Raw genomic sequence first — 16,404 nt, forward strand, 5'->3', positions numbered from 1 at the left:
ATTGCTTTGGAATTTCACTCACAAGCTCTTTCTGACGCACATCCTGGGAGCCTGGCCTAGAGCCAGGGAACAGCGCTGTTGCTTCAACCCCACCGGTGATTAATTTTGGCAACCTGAGCTGGAGGCTATACAGAGGGAAGCCAAGCTGGAGAAGCGAGATGGCAGTTGGGGAGTGTTGCTGGACAGGAAGCCTTTCTTCCTGCTTCTGCTCCTTTGCACTCAGGTAGAAAATAAACAACGGGAAAGCTATTAGCTTGTAGTGGTCAGACATACGTGTCTGGCCAGCCAGGATACTCAAGAGGATTGAGCAACGGAGTTCAAAACCTAGACTGGCCACTGTGCTTCTTGCAATCAATTTCTGGACCTCAATTTGCCATTTTGTGAGTCTTAAAGGTTTGATATCCCTCATTTTGAACGCTAAGAACAATGGCTTTTTACTTGGTTGATGGAGCTTGTGTATCTCTTGCAATGGCTTGGACTCTGTTGTCTCCCCATTTTGAATATGATGTGAGGGGCTGGTGCTGTGGAGAGGGGTAGGGGGAGTTGACATGACAGTGCACCGGGCTGGGATGCATTCTGCCATCACCCCAACTTGTCCCCATTGGATGCCCCAGCAGGGAAGGGAGAGGGTCTCCATGGCCTTCACAGCACTTATCTCCCGTGGGACCCTGGTGCACGCTTCAGTAGCGCTGAGTTCTGTGTGCTATCCTCACTCCTCCAGAAGCCGGTTGCTTTTCGCCTCCCTTCCCCAGATTGTTCTCCACCTCTTATCTTCTCCAGCTGCCCGGGGCTCAAGGATTCATAGTGCCAACCCTGCCCCTTCCAGCAGCTCTGCTAAGTAAAGAAAGGGCTCTGTGCCAGTCTGATCGGCTGACCCCTGGGAGCGCATGCAGGGGGTAGGGCTGGGGGACACCCTCAGTGTATTCAGGAAACAAAGCCCTCACCCCAAAGAATGACTACAGTGAAAAGAACCATGGGCCAGTGAAAAGAACCAGGGGAGTTGGCCTGTGGGTGAAGATGTCACCGCCCAGCCCCCTGGGGTCTGGTGGACACCCCACTCGCTGCTACAGTAAATCTGGTCTGTACGGGGCGCTAGAGAAGCATGCTTTGGGCACTCCTCCCCTTCTCTCTCTTAGCCACACTGGGGGGACAATGATCATTTTGGAAGATGTTGAGAAGTAAAGGGTGGGGTTAAGGAAATGAGTCTGTACCTCGATACCCATACCGATGATTATAATCAGGATTTTTTTTTTTTCTCAAACTAAAAGCACTGTTAATAAGACAATACATCATGACCAAGTAGGTTTAAGAGCTTGGAATCCCAAGTCAGACTGAGTTCAAATCAAAGGGGTTCCACTTACAGGTTTTGGATATCTCACATATTTCCTTGTGTAGTCATTAATATTTTTAATATATGGTCCACTAAAATATTACACATATCCAAGTCATAAAACATAATAGGAACCCAAACAACTGCAAACCCCTTACTCGACTTAAAAAGTGTGACACAAGCAACACACTGCACGGTTGAAGCCACGCGCGCGGGACTCCTCGTCCCCACGTCTAACCTCTCGACACAGGGGCCCCTAGTCGGCATCTGGTGTTGGTCATTTCCCTGAAGATTTAGAATATTTTCTATCATATTGTGGAGGCCTCCCTAAATAATATACTGCATAGGTTTGCTTGTTTTGAAGCTTTGAGAAAGGATATTATACTGTATGTGCATCATCTTGCTGGACTTTGTGTTACTAAGATGGGGCCACTCTGCTGTGTGCGGCCATGGTGCCTCCATCTGCAGGGCCATGTGATTCCCAGGGCCGCGGCATATTATTCCACTGGCTAGTCTTTGCTAGTATGAAAACCGCTCCTTTGAATGTTCTTGTGCTTGACCAAGTGCACATGTTCAAACATTTCTCACTGGGTAAATACCCAGAAATGGAATTGCTGGGTAATGGGGTAAGTGCCGGATCAACTTGACAAGATTGCACTGAAGGGTTTTCTGAAGTGGCCAGTGAAGAAGGGTTCTAGCTGCTGCTGATTCTCACCTCCCCTTGGCCTCTCTGCTGGGTGCATCATGGTATCTCAGCAGGAACAGTCCGTGTTTCTCTGGTACTAACAAGGTCGAGTGGGTATCTTCCAACGTTTTGGTACATTTGTGTTTCTTCTTCTGTGAGGTGCCTGTTCATGTCCTTTGCCCATTTTCTGGACACCAGCATTTTCTTAACATCAGCAATTTGTATGAGTTATTTACATGTTCTGGAACTAATATTGTTTAATGATATGAAAAATATTATATATTATATATATTTTTAAGTATTAATGTATTTTAATATACAAAAAACATTTCTAGCTTTTCAGTTCTACGTGTGACAAATATTTTCTCCAGGAGTGTGGCTTGTTATATGACTTTCTTTATGGTGGCTTTTGATGAACATACGTTCTTATATTGCAGTTGAATTTATTAAGGTTTCTTTCAAGGATAGTATATTTTGTGTCTTAAGAAACCCTTCCTTAGCCTAAGGTGATAAATATAGTTTTCTATATTTTTTCTCAAACATGTTAAGCTTGCCCTTCCTGTTTAAACCTTTCTCTGTAATTCACATTTATCAACTGGGGTTTTGGCTAAGAAAAAAGCCCCAGGACTTTATTTTAAAAATATTTCTCTGGTTCTATAATTAACAAATGTACATTAACAAATATATATTTTTTAGAGATTTTATTTATTTATTTGACAGAGAGATACACAGTGAGAGAAGGAACACAAGCAGGGGGAGTGGGAGAGGGAGAAGCAGGCTTCCCACTGAACAGGGAGCCCGATGTGGGGCTCGATCCCAGGACCTGAGATCACGACCTGAGCCGAAGGCAGACGCCTAACGACTGAGCCACCCAGGTGCCCCTTCATTAACAAATATTGATAGTTGCAGAAAAATATGAAAAATTAAGAACCACTAAAATTTTTACGACTCGATATAGGATATATCTAAAATACATAATTGGTATATAATATGCCATATAGCATTATCTTCTTTTTTATGTCTTTTTTTCTCTGATTTTACAGGTTCATAGTAGAACATTTAGAAGTAGAAGATACATAAAGAAAAATGAGTGTGTGCTTCACACTACTCTGAAATTGTTCCGTGTGCCTCCCAAACACCCAAAGTGGTTACTCAGGAGCAGAGTTCTGTGCTGAAGGTCACAGCCATCATCCTGCCAGTAGAGAGTCTCCAGGTGTATCCTTGGTCAGGAAGAGACTCATGTACACCCCTGAATAAGCATATCATGAGGGGGCTGCTAACAATCCAACAACATTCCAAACAGGCCCACTCAAATTCCAGAAAAACATTGTGAAATGAGTTATTTAAATGATAAATAAGTCCTGCCCCTACCAAAAACCTTTTTTCCTTAGGGTAGAAAATAAAAATATAGGTTATGATCACTATGGCCAAAAGCAAGTATTTTCCCTCCACATTTTACCTCTGCTTTGCTATGGCCAAATTATCAGTCTCAGCATTTCAGCCCTTTATAGAGAAACTATCTGAACTCTTATTTCACTGGGTTGGTAACAAAATAGTCTACATGTTGGTACAAACATGTCTACATGGTGTCTATGTACCCACTCATGGAGGAGGCAGGGAGAGCTAATCAAGCGAGCTAATCATGGTACTCACTATTTCTAAACCGAGACCAGAAGGTGCCTTGCAAGAATGATGGCGCCTATACCAATGAACTGGAGTTTGCACAGAACCTGAAGTCTAGTTTGTGAGGCAGTTCTACCTTTGTACATCACAAAGACTTGAGAATGAGGGAGTGGCAGGAAGGGGCAGTGGACGGCTGGGAAGGAGATACTGGAGCAGAGCCTTCCACCAACAGGTGCAAAGGCCAGGAGGCTGGAGAGAGATTTTAAAACAAGCATGACCATCTTGCCCAGGGCCTCCTTTGGGCCGCATGATGGGAACAGAGGTAAGAGCCCCAAACCAGTAGCCTCTAGGTTTTCCTGCGCATGGGTTCAGCGAAATGGTGAGAAGACAGAGCCAGACATCACTGGGAGCAATGAAAGGCTTCTCTCTTCTAGTTCTGCTACACAAATGCCTGGGCAGGCTTCAGTGCTTAGCCTCTGACATCACCATTTATAGACTGGGGCCTCTGAGAGCCCAGTGGGCAAGACTGGGGTTGGGAGAGTGGGCAGAAGGGCCAGCTATACCTGAGCTTGAAGTGCTCCAGATCTTGGGCTGCCTGGGCTGAGCAGCATGGTGCTGCTGCAGCTGGAGCTCAGCTGACTGGGCTGAGGGCCAAGCTTAGGCTCCTCTGGAGCCCTAAACTCCTCTGGAGAACCCGATACTTTTCCGTAAGCGCATGGCAGCCAGGGTATGCCTACTGCTCATTCTGCAACCCCTGGAGAGCAGATTTGAGTTGCTTCAGAGGCAGGGAGGAGGAGAAAGGGGCTACACAGAAGGTACCTACATTTTGTCCCTTTTCATCCTACCTCCCCTTCCTCCCTCCTGCCCCCCACCCAACAGAAGGAGCCTGCACCAGCTCCAGCTGTGAATTCCTGGCAGGGACAGTGGCTAATTCAAATGAATCTGGTTGGCAAAAGACTCAGCTCTCAAAACCAGCCTACTTGGAACAATCCTGAAGGGCCTGCCCTAGTGAGGAGAGCATCTCAAGGCTCCATGGAAGTCAATAAGAGGGTAGCGGGGTGGGGAGGTCACTGCGGCTCCAGAGGCTCCCGCCGGGGAATGAGATCTCTATCTTTCAGTCAATCATACAGCTCAGCATAGGTTTAAAAATAATTGTCAGCACAACCAGAGTTAAAAAGATGGTTCACTTTTTATCAGTGGTCGAATCAGCTCCAGTCAACATTTATTGAACTAGTTATGGCAGACACCGTGCCAGGCACTGACAATTAGCTTTTACAATAGGAAATGAGATCGGAAGGAAAACATACATTCTCACAAGCAGACCTTTTATATATACTGCAGTCGAATTCTGAAAAAGACATTTCTAAATCTCAGAGGAAAATCAGTAGGTAGTTTAAAATCGGAAAAATTGTGAACAATTTTTTTTTGCTTAAATCTCTGCAGATAAGTAGTACACTTGAAAGAAGCAGCTTAGAGCAATTTAGTGTTTTGATTACCTATGGCTAAAGAGGAAAGTAAAAAATAGGAGATTTGGACTAATGCTACGTGTTGTTTTGGGGCCATAGCTATGGGATGAGATGCACTTCATGTAATCAAGCAGAAACACAAAGTTGTAATTTGGGATTTCGAAAGTATTTGGGACATCACACAAAGCTGTTAGAAGAACGGATTCCTTGGAATTTGGAGCTCTAATTTTAAATATCCACAGAGTTTGTTTTTTTTTTTAAAAAACTTGGTATTGGACATTAGTTCAGACTTTCACTTTGAAGATAGCTAGCATAACAATCGAAATTGTCCTGATGAAATGATCTGACCCTTCTGTTTTTCAGAATTATTAAGGAATTTGACGATTAAATGAATTCTCATTTCTCTTCACACTGGTAATATAAATACACAACTTTTTTTTCACTGTTTGTCCTCATAAATATTCTAATATAACAATTGGGCATTTAAAACCTGAAGGCTTTTCATTTACCAGTAAGTTTTTTTAGCAAATAAAATAGGCAAAGAACATGCAAATACAATTCATTTTTTAAAAGGAAATAAATTTGGGAACATTTTTTAAAAGGCTTAACCTCAGTTATTTTTATTTTTACTTATTTTTATTTTTTTTGAAGATTTTATTTATTTGTTTGTCAGAAAGAACAAGCACAAGCAGGGGGAGTGGGAGAGGGAGAAGCAGGCTCCCCGCTAAGCAGGTCGCCTGATGCCGGGCTCAGTCCCAGGACCCTGGGATCATGACCTGATCCAAAGGCAGAAGCTTAACTGAGCCACCCAGGTGTTCCCTCAGTTATTTTTAAAAAGCAAAAATTAGATCAATTTTTAATCTGTGGAATCAGTAAGAATTTTTTTTTTTAATGATGATACTCAACTCCCACTACTTGATGGAAGTATAAATTAGTACATTTCTGAAAAACGATCAGATGGAATATGTGAGGACCCATGCAGAGCCCCCAAGTTGTTATGAAGATTATTTTAAATAAAAGATTATTTAATGTATGAAGACATTTGAGAGTCAAAGGTTGCAGAAAGAAGGCTTCTCAGAGCTTCCCTTATCTGACTAAAAGCAGCAAGTTCTGGGAAGTAAGTCTGTCACAAGTTCTTTCTTCAGGGAAGATCTAGTCCCAGAATAGATCAAATAAAACCTACCCCAAATCTCTTCTCTGGGGGATTTGTATGGCCCTGAAGGAGACAGAAAGGAAACTCATACTTGACAGACAAACATCATCACAAACTTTCTTATCTCGGAAAGAGATTGTTCGGAAAATCCATTGTCTTTCCTAAAAAAAAACATTTACTCTTCCTATAGAAGCTTTTCCTCCCTCCCTCCCCTTTCCCTAGTAAGTTAGGTAGATAAGGCTTTAACTTGAACCATTTAACAAGCGAGCTACTTCATTTGTTGGCTCCCATGTGTACTCCAGAAAACCTTTTTCCCCTGTTACTCTGTCTTTTTTGGTTTACTTTGCAGGCCTCAGTCACTAACCTAAGAGGCAGAGGAAAAATTTCTTTCCCCTCTTTTACATATATATGAAGAGGCTTAAAAGAACACATATACTTTGACCCAAGAAAATTCTAAGAACAAAATCTAAGGAAATAATCAGAAGTCAGGAAAAGATTTATGTGAAGGATGATCATAATACTAGTAAGTTGGGGGGGGGTGGAATGGAGGAAAAAAAAATAAACTGTCTTAGTCCATTTGGCTGTTAGAACAGAATACCGTAAGCTGGGGCTTAGAAACAAGAGAAAAATATTTCTCACAGTTCTGGAAGCTGGGAAGTTCAACATCAACATGCTGGGATATTTAGTATCTAGTAAAAGTCCACTTTTTGGTTTATAAACACCAGTCTTCTCTCTGTAGCCTCACATGATCAAAGGTGGAATGGATCTCTCTGGGGTCTCTTTTGTAAGGACACTCATCCCATTCATGAGGGCTCCACCCTCATGACCTAATCACCTTCCAAAGGCCCCACCCCCACATACCATCATATTGAGAATGAGGTTTCAAAATATGCATCTGGGGTGTGTGGGGGAGTAAAACATGCAGTCTAGAGCCCTAAGTGCCCTACAATGGGAAGTTTTAAATAAATGATGGTATATTCGGAAGATGGAATGTGTATCACACGGGCATGCGCGCACACACACACACCTCTCACACAGACACGTGATTGTTTATCAGCATGATCTCAATTAATCAAGAAAAATTCATACAGGAAAAAGGGTAGGGGTCTGGGACTTCGTAAATAACCCCACAAAACCTCTCAGAAGGAAAGAAATATCACCAAATGTAAACTGGTTATCTCTGGATGTGGAAAATAAGGGTCTTAAATTTTTCTTTCTGTGTATTTTAATATTTTCCAGATTTTTGAAATAAGTATGTTAATACCTTTTGACAGGGGGTGGGGGAAGAGAAGCAAAAAATGTAATTATTTTTTAAAAGATTTTACTTACTCATTTGATAGAGAGAGAGAGAGAGAGAGAGAGCACAAGTGGGGGCAGGGGTCGGTTGAGGCAAAGGGAGAAACAGACACCCCACTGAGCAGGGAGCCCAACGCCGGGCTTGATCCCAGGACCCCAAGATCATGACCTGAGCCAGAGTCAGACGCTTCACAGACTGAGCCACTCGGGTGCCCTTCCAAAAAAGAAATTATTAATCAAAATAATAAACAAATTAATGATTGTTGAGGGAAGAAAGGTAAGGCCAGAAGGAAGGAAACGTTTTGCTAGGTCTTTTCCTTCAATTGTAAAATGTCACTACAGCAATAAATGTGGGTAGTTTTTTTCTTACGGTACAAACAGTATTTTAATTGTTTTATTGCATCGTATAGGTCAGTGATAAAAGCAAACACAAAGTTGCAACTTGGTACATTAAATAACTTGGTGCATAAAAGACGAGGGATGCCTGGGTGGCTCAGTTGGTTAAGCGACTGCCTTCGGCTCAGGTCATGATCCTGGAGTCCCGGGATCGAGTCCCACATTGGGCTCCCTGCTCAGCAAGGAGTCTGCTTCTCCCTCTGATCCTCTTCCCTCTCATGCTTTCTATCTCTCATTCTCTCTCTCTCAAATAAATAAATAAAATCTTTAAAAAAAAAAGACGAATAAAGTAGGTATACACGTATGTGGATATATCATGACAATATATAAAGACTATAGGAAGTTAGGCAGTGAATTGCTTATTGCAAATAGCTTTTAAACATGCTTTTCAGAGATTAAAAAAACCTAACAGGTAGTTAAGTAAAAGATATCCTCCATAATTTCAACATCAGAGTGGCAATTCTTTTCAGTTCTATTACTTCCACGTTATACACTTTTTATACATTTTTTCCTTAATTATCAATTTTAGATTTTTTTCTTGATTCTAGCCTGATGTGTGATATACATCATATCTTTAAATTTTTTACTGTACATGTTTGCAAACATCTAGAAAAATTGAAAAGAAATAATCCAATAAATACTGATTCCCATTACCTAGACTTAACAATTTGTTAACATTTTTCATGCTTTTTTTGGGGGCCAAAATTTTTCAAAATAACTTGGAGATGTTGAGGAGCAACATCTTCAAGGTCCTTTTAGCTGGACTAAGAATCAAATTGACGGGATGCCTAGGTGACTCAGTTGGTTAAGTGTCTGACTTCTGAATTCAGCTCAGGTCAGGATCTCAGGGGTCATGATCCCAGGGTCTTGAGATCAAGCCCCACATGGGGCTCTGTGTTGGGTGTGGGCCTGCTTAAGATTCTCTTTCTCTCCCTCTGCACCTCCCTCACCTCACGTGAGGGTGCACACGCACACACGCTCTCTCTTTCAAAAAAAAAAAATCAAATTGACATTATTTCATATACACAGGGAATCCACACGGACATGGAAACTCCAAACACGGGCAGGCACAATGAGGTACATATGTCATCCTGAACTAAAGAAAGGAGGTAGGGGTCTGGAACTTCAAAGGAAGGAATGTAATTCACAGGAAGATGAAAAAATAAATGTTTGATAAACAAATGCTGGGGGAGGGGGGCCACTCCGGTCCCCCAGAAACAGCGGGACCACAGGACTTGGCGCAAACAGGCCTTGCCAGGTTCCTCCCTGTCTACCGCACCCGGCTCGCATCATAACGTAGTTCTCTACGGTGGCAGCTCTCTTCCTGGAGCAGGTCCTCAGCTCTGTTCCTGGAGCAGGTCCTCAGCTCTGTTCCTGGAGCAGGTCCTCAGCTCTGTTCCTGGAGCAGGTCCTCTATCTAAATTCTTTTTAGGCAGTTGAGGGGGAGGTGAAGAGCTTTTCCTGAATCTGCTGCGTTTTGATTGCTTTTAACTCAAAATAATCTTCATGTTAAAGCGGCCCACCTAGGGTGGCCGGCCGTCCCTGGCCCCCTACACAGACATTATGACACTTACTCCGAAATACTTCAACACATCTTTCCTCAAAAAGGACATTCTCCTACATAAATAACCACAAAACCATCATCACCCTGAAATAAACTAAAAAAATTCTCTAATATCAGGGCGTCTGGGTGGCTCAGTCGGTTAAACATTCGACTCTTGACCTCAGCTCAGGTCTTGATGTCAGGGTTGTGCATTCAAGCCGAGCACACCCAAGTGTGGAGCCTACTTAAAAAAACAAAAACAAAACAAAAACCAAAAACAAAAACAAATTCTCTAATATCATCTACTACCCAGTTGGTACTCAGAGTTCCTGAATTGTCCCCAAATATTTAAATCCATACCTTTTGAACAACTGCCTAATATTATCATCAATGGATAATACCATGATGGAATTAACCAGTTCTAGAGGTGGCCTGTATTTGTCAAGGAGCTTCTTTCTTTGCAAATTTGGTCTTTCAGCAAATGTTTATTGAGCGGAGTGCTGAGTGCTGGTATTATGAGGTGAAGGTCATTTTCCTGCCTTTGAGTAGCATGTGCTCAGTGCACAAGGAGCCTTTATTTCTTCACTGGGACATTTCTAACTTAGCTGAAAGAGGGGAAACTGAGTCAAATAGTGAATACTTGCATTTTGATATGTATTTTATCTTGGGAAAAAAAAACGTATTCTGCTGATTATGCCATATCGACAGAAACAATGCTTCTGGCATGTCCCCAACTGAAAATGACAATATCCCCACCTGGGATTTCACCCCCCACCCCCCACTGTATTCCTTTTTGGTATTTCATTGAGTAGAGAATGATACTGTCTTTTCTTTATTCCTTAATGAAGCAAAAATCTCTCCATTGCTTCTGTTTGGCTATGATTTCAGGGTCCTTTCCTTTGGTCCTTTTGTCTTGGCTCCCCCACCTCCCCCAAATTCCTGCCTTTGGAGAGAAAGGCCTTGCCCCGGGAGACCCGTTGGGTAGTCTGCAGTCCTCTGTCTGCCAGTGTCTCTGCATCAGCTCACAGAGAGTGTTTACTTCTTCCACACTCCCACCCCAGGAGCCCCCTGGGGTGTTGGGGTGGCCAGGACTCGTCATGCCCCAGGGACTAGGAAGAGAGATCAGAGGAAGGAAAGGGGCTGCCCAGCTGGAAGGACACCTTTGAATTTAAGCCTCCTCAGCCTGGTTCCCCTTTTCTCCTAATCCCCTACTCACTGTGTTCTCAGAGCATCCCATGTGCCCCGTGTGAGGGCTGTGCTTGGCCTTACCCTACCCGTGCCCCTGCCTAGAATGCGCTACCCATTCTCTCCACCACCCTCAGTCCCTCAAGACCCAAAACTCAAGTTTTCAAAGTTCCTTCCACTTGTGCACTTAGCCCACACCTCAGCTAACCTCAGCTGCCAAGGCCTCTCCCTGTCCCTCTCCCTCCTCCCCAATGCCATCCACCAGCTCTCCCAGGGGACTGGCCTCCCCACTTCCTTCACTGCTTCCAGCCAACTCTGGGGGGAATCATGTGGTCACTTTGGTGTGCAGGACACACTCAGCATCTCGAGGAGAGCCATTCACTCACTGGGTCGCAAAGAATGGGAGCAGAAGCCCTGATGTTTGCTGCACAGTACAAAGCCAGGATTCTCTCCTGACTGTTCTGAGACTGACATTAGCATCTCTCCAGCTGGCCCGAGAAGTCCTCATCAGTGTCCATTCTGCCCTGCAAAGGCAGACAGGGTGCGGGGCACGTGGAAGATCCGGCCGACAGCCCTGTCCTCCCTGGGGCGGGGGCTGATCCGAGTGCGGAGGAAGCGTGCAGTTCTGCTTTGGAGACGTGGGCCTGACCCTCAGGAGGAAGGAGGTGTGGGAGATGCAGCTTTGGGGTGGGCAGTGTGGAGCAGAGCTTTAGACCCTGGAACTGGGCCTCTGCTTCTAGCGAGACAAGAAGAGCCCCAAGGGAGAAAACAGTGGTGCAGGAGATGCCCCCACTGAAGAGGGGCCAACGGGACACTTCGTGGGTGAATCACTTCAGTTGTCATTTTCTCCACAGGCCCTCAAAGTGGTGGCGACTCCACGGAGTACCTGTTTGTGCTCAGTACCTGGGCCAGATGGCTCCCAGCAGCCCTTTCTCTCTCCCTGCTGGTCATGTGATTTAATTATTAACCTGGGAAAGACAATTCCCCACCGAGGGGCTTGGCGGCCAATTAAAACTCTACCAGCGGCACTTCACAGGCCTGGACTCTTCCCGGCCTGGTAAATTCTGGGCCTGCAGGGAACCTCAATGTTTCCCTGACCAGTGTTGCAGTGACGGAAGTGCTGTCTTTCGTGGGGCCTCAGGGGGACACAAACCAGAACTACGGAATGGGGGGGCGGCGCAGCCGGGCCTTGCACTATTACAGGTGGGCTGTTCCAGCCTAGAGCTTTCTGTGGCCGGATGCCGTGGTGAGCTCCATGGGCCACCCGAGGCTCAGCTCCAGAGCTGTAGGCACTAGCTTGTCTGGCTTTCTCACCCGTGACACTAAAAAAGCACAAAGAGCAAGCAGGCCACCCTGCACCCTGCGACTTGCCTCTGCCTTGTGACTGTGCTTAATATAGGTCAAATGAAAACAGCTCCCAAAATAGACCTTCTCTGAGAAGGAGCTGCGCCTGTGAAATGCTCCACGAAAAGGAAAAGGTGTGGGTGACCGGGGAGTGTAGTTCTCCTCAGGTGTTACATAACCCAAACCTGAAAACTGGGGCCAAATATCTGTGGAGGAAAAGTGAGGGTGCCCCTGCCGCCGCCCCTGCCCCACCCCACCCCCCAAGCCCGGGAAGCAGCCCAACGCTCACAGACATCCGCAGGCTCGCGCGGAGCGGGATCTGTCCTGGACAACAAGGTCAACCCGCAAAGCATCACTCTGGGGAGCTTGTCATGCACACCAAAGCAATCACATGACTCCCACCAGAGCTGGCTGGGGGGCCCAGACTGGGGTGGGGGGGTGGCTCCCCTGGGAGAGCTGGTGCAGGGGTGGGTTTCATCTGCCCCAGGTGGTGGGCCCAGGGAACTGAGGAGAGCAGGGCAAGCCTGTGTTTGTCAGTTCGAGGATAGAGGAAGCTTAAGCAAGAGGAGAACAGCTGCTGTGTCACCCCTCCTCCTGCGGGTGATGCCTCTTCCACCCCATTGTCCTCCTGCGGAGCCACCAGTGTGGCCCAGCACTCCCCACCGGACTCTTCCTTTGCCTTTTCCATCTTTGCCTCACCTGAGGGGAGGGATTTCTGTAATGAAAGAGCAGCGCTTCTGCCATTATTCATTTTCCAGTCACTGGGTGGTAATTTAGTGAGGGCTGCCTCTGAGGGGAGGCAGCAGAAGACCCAGACTTCCCCGAAGACATGACTGGAAAAGAGACAGGAAGCTGAAAGGGGGCTACCGGCAGGGAAAAGAAGTCAGGGTGTTAAGGAAGCACCTGACACAGCAAACAAGACATGTGCAAAGGCCCAGAGGCACAAAGGCAAGCGTATCTCCAGGAGAAAGCACAACTATGGCAGTGACTGGATGACAGTGAGAAAAACCTGGTGACAGTCGAGGCTGACAGAATAAATGGCCACCAGCTCCTGAAGAGCCTTAGGAAGTGTGGACTTCCTCCTGACAGAACTGGGGGACTGCTGCTGCAGTGGGGGCTTCTCCAACATGGCGGCATGTTAGAGGCACAGACTGGGGGCCGCAGCTCAGGTCCACTCCCTCACATGCTCTGGAGGTGCCGCCCTGCAGTCTGTGCATTGACAACCCTCCCCATGACTCTGATTCAGGCTGAAGTTTGAGAACCACGGAGCAGAAGCCATGGCCGTGGATTTGTACACGTGGAGACAGTGAGCAGACGTTGTGCCTCCAAGAAGTTTGGCTGTGAAGGAAAGCGAGAGGTGGGGGGGGTGGGGTGCCGTGGGGTGAGAGAGACTGTCTTGGGTCGCTTCCCTGGGTGGTGCAGCACAAGGAGCAGAGGCGGGAGCTGGACTGTGGACGCATTTACCCAAAGGCCTGGGCCGAGCGCTCTGGGAGCCATGGAGCTAGGGTGGCCTTTCAGAGTTGTTCTGGAATCAGGGCAAGGGGGGGTTGAACCTTTACCCCCTGTATTAACCATGCCTTTTTATTTGCTGTGTTTTCCGATGTTTTAACATCTTGCTGATCCTAGAGAGACTCCCCTGTGAGCATGACTTTCATATGCAAACCAACCAATCCAGAGTCCAGACCCTCAACAGACACTACCACCCTGTCCTAATCACCTCAGCATCGGGCACCAGATGACTAGGGAAAGCCCCTATATCCTAGCGTCCATAAAATGATTCAAACTAGCCAATCTTTTTTTTTTTGAGCATTTTATTTTATTTTTACTATTATGTTATGTTAATCACCATACATTACATCATTAGTTTTTGATGCAGTGTTCCATGATTCATTGTTTGCGTATAAAACCCAGTGCTCCACGCAGAACGTGCCCTCTTTAATACCCATCACCAGGCTAACCCATCCCGCCACCCCCCACCCCTCTAGAACCCTCAGTTTCAAACTAGCCAATCTTAAACCTGTTACCCTGCCTTGCATTGCCTTTCCCATTGAAGCCATCATAAAGCTTACTCCCATCTTTCCCCTATTTTCCCCTTGCGCCCTCTGCCTCCTGATGGAAACCTGCACTTCCCCATGTGGCCCCCTGCGTGGTGTGCCTTGTCCCGTTTCTAGGGATCTGTGAGTATAAACTTCTTCCTTTGTGACTGTCATCTGCATTTCAGTATGTCTTACCCTAAAACAATTCCAGAGTATCCTTCAAATACCCCAGCACCAACCGGTCATCGGTGTGGCCTGCCCCAGGGGAATGGGTGTCACCTGAGGCCAGGCAGCCCCCTTTGGCAAATCGGCAGAGGGCGCATCGACTGTGAGCCTCCAGCAGCCACACTTTCAGCAGCTGAGAGATTGGATGCCTTGGTCCAGAGGGGGCATCTGGGTTATGCTTCAGGGCATCCACTACTAAAAGAGATCTTTTATAGGTGGAAGAAACTTAAGAATATTTAAGTGCTGGGGCGCCTGGATGGCTCAGTCGGTTGAGCATCCAACTCTTGGTTTCTGCTCAGGTCATCATCTCAGGGTTGTGAGATCGAGCCCAGAGTCAGGCTCCGCACTCAGTGGGAGTCTACTTAAGTTTCTCTCCCTCTCCCTCTGCTCCATCCCTGCATGCACACTCTCTCCCTCCAATAAGTAAGTCTTAAAAAAAGAGAAAAAAGAAAAAAAAAAAAGATGGCACAGAGCTGGTGGTGGCAGATTGAGTAGCCGGGCTGGAAGGAGGGACATGATGGCAGCAGAAAACCAGCCATGCACAAGGACTGATGGGCTGCATGAGGCCAAGCACAGCTGCAGTGGGAGGAAGTGGCTGAGTGGGAGAGCCAGAGGGACGGGCTGGACAGCGATGCGAGGGGGCAGATTGCCGAAGTGCAACAGTTCTGGCAGAAGGGGAGCTTCAAAGCGTGCCCTGCGGAGTGGGTGGTGGAGAGAGAACGGAGGTTAAGCTCTGAAAAAGTGAGACAGTCGAGGAACCAAGAAGCCATAGTGTTGGATGGCTCACACTTATGAATGCTGAATTCACCTCGAGGATGGCGAGATCCAAGTTTTTGCTTTTATATATTTGCTAAATTGAATAGAATGAATGTCATAAAAAGAAAAAAAAGGAAACATTCCAAAAATCATATATAGGTTGTGGCCTTAAGAAGATGAAATAAAGGGGCGCCTGGGTGGTTCAGTTGGTTAAGCATTTGCCTTCAGCTCAGGTCATGATCTCAGGGTCCTGGGATCGAGTCCTGCATCAGCTCCCTGCTCTGCAGGGAGCCTGCTTCACCTTTTCTGCCTCTGCCTCTCTCTCTGTCTCTCATGAATAAATAAATAAAGTCTTTAAAAAAAAAAAGATGATGAAATAAAAAGCCTGGATGAAAAAAGTCAAAATATTTACAAGGGTTGCTTTTGGGTGATGAATGTTTATAGAGTTACAAGTGGTTATTTCTGGGGGCCAAGTGTTGTAGTTTTATTTATTTATCCGTAAAGATTTTATTTGTTTATTTGTCAGAGTGAGAGAGGGAACACAAGCTGGGGGAGCGGCAGGCAGAGGGAGAAGCAGGCTCCCCGTTGAGCAAGGAGCCGGATGTGGGACTCAATCCCAGGACCCTGGGATCATGACCTGAGCCGAAGGCAGACGCTTAACTGACTGAGCCACCCAGGCGTCCCAAGCACTGTAATTTTAGAAGACAGGAGACTGTAGAAGACAGTGAGCTGGATTTTAAAGTGGTCAGGGAAGGAAAAGGAGGTCAACACGCAGCCTCTGCGAGAAGGCAGGTAGAAGGCGGCGTTTCCTGGAGCCTGGAAAAGGTCCCTGCTCAGCTGTAATGCCCAGGCCTGCAGGGAGGTGGCGCTCCCAACTCCTCCTCCGAGTCCTACTCTACTTATTTGAGCCGTGCATTGGTCAGCCTTGTCTTATGACCATGACCGCAGGTTAGGAGGTCTGTTAGAGAAGAATTGTTTTCTTCTTTAAAGGAATTTTGGAGCAAAAAGAGCTTGAGAAATCATATCATTTTACACATTAGATAAGTATAAGTGAGCTTGGGGTGTCAACTCACAGGAAGGACAGGTAGCTATTTACGGAGATTCTTTTCTCTCCTTTCCATCTTACACACATTTATTCCCCTCTCTCCAATCTACTTATTTGAATAGCTTCTGGATTTATGATAGCAAGACATACATTCACTTTAGGACATTTTCAAAGAAAGAAAAGGATTAAGATGCACACACAAAAACAAAACTACAACACTTGCCCCCTAGACATAACCACTCTATAAACATTCATCACTCAAAAGCAACCCCTGAAAATATTTTGACTTTTTTCATCCACGCTTTTTACTTCTTCTTCTTA

The 16,404-nt window shown here is 46.0% G+C and overlaps 1 protein-coding gene across 2 annotated transcripts in view; it reads left to right on the top strand.

Moving 5' to 3' along the window:
• Positions 1-26: 26 nt before the first annotated feature.
• The window catches only part of PEBP4 (phosphatidylethanolamine binding protein 4), a 246,852-nt gene continuing 230,474 nt past the window's right edge, over positions 27-16,404 (top strand). The window contains exon 1 of one of the 2 annotated variants that reach the window (XM_073892605.1): positions 27-223. The gene's annotated coding sequence lies outside the window, so the exon portion shown is untranslated. The other variant, XM_073892606.1, reaches the window with a different exon arrangement.

This window comes from Callorhinus ursinus, unplaced genomic scaffold, assembly GCF_003265705.2.
Source record: "Callorhinus ursinus isolate GAN/ISIS: 27379988/994484 unplaced genomic scaffold, GSC_fseal_2.0 scaffold4, whole genome shotgun sequence".
Taxonomy (NCBI): Eukaryota; Metazoa; Chordata; class Mammalia; order Carnivora; family Otariidae; genus Callorhinus; species Callorhinus ursinus.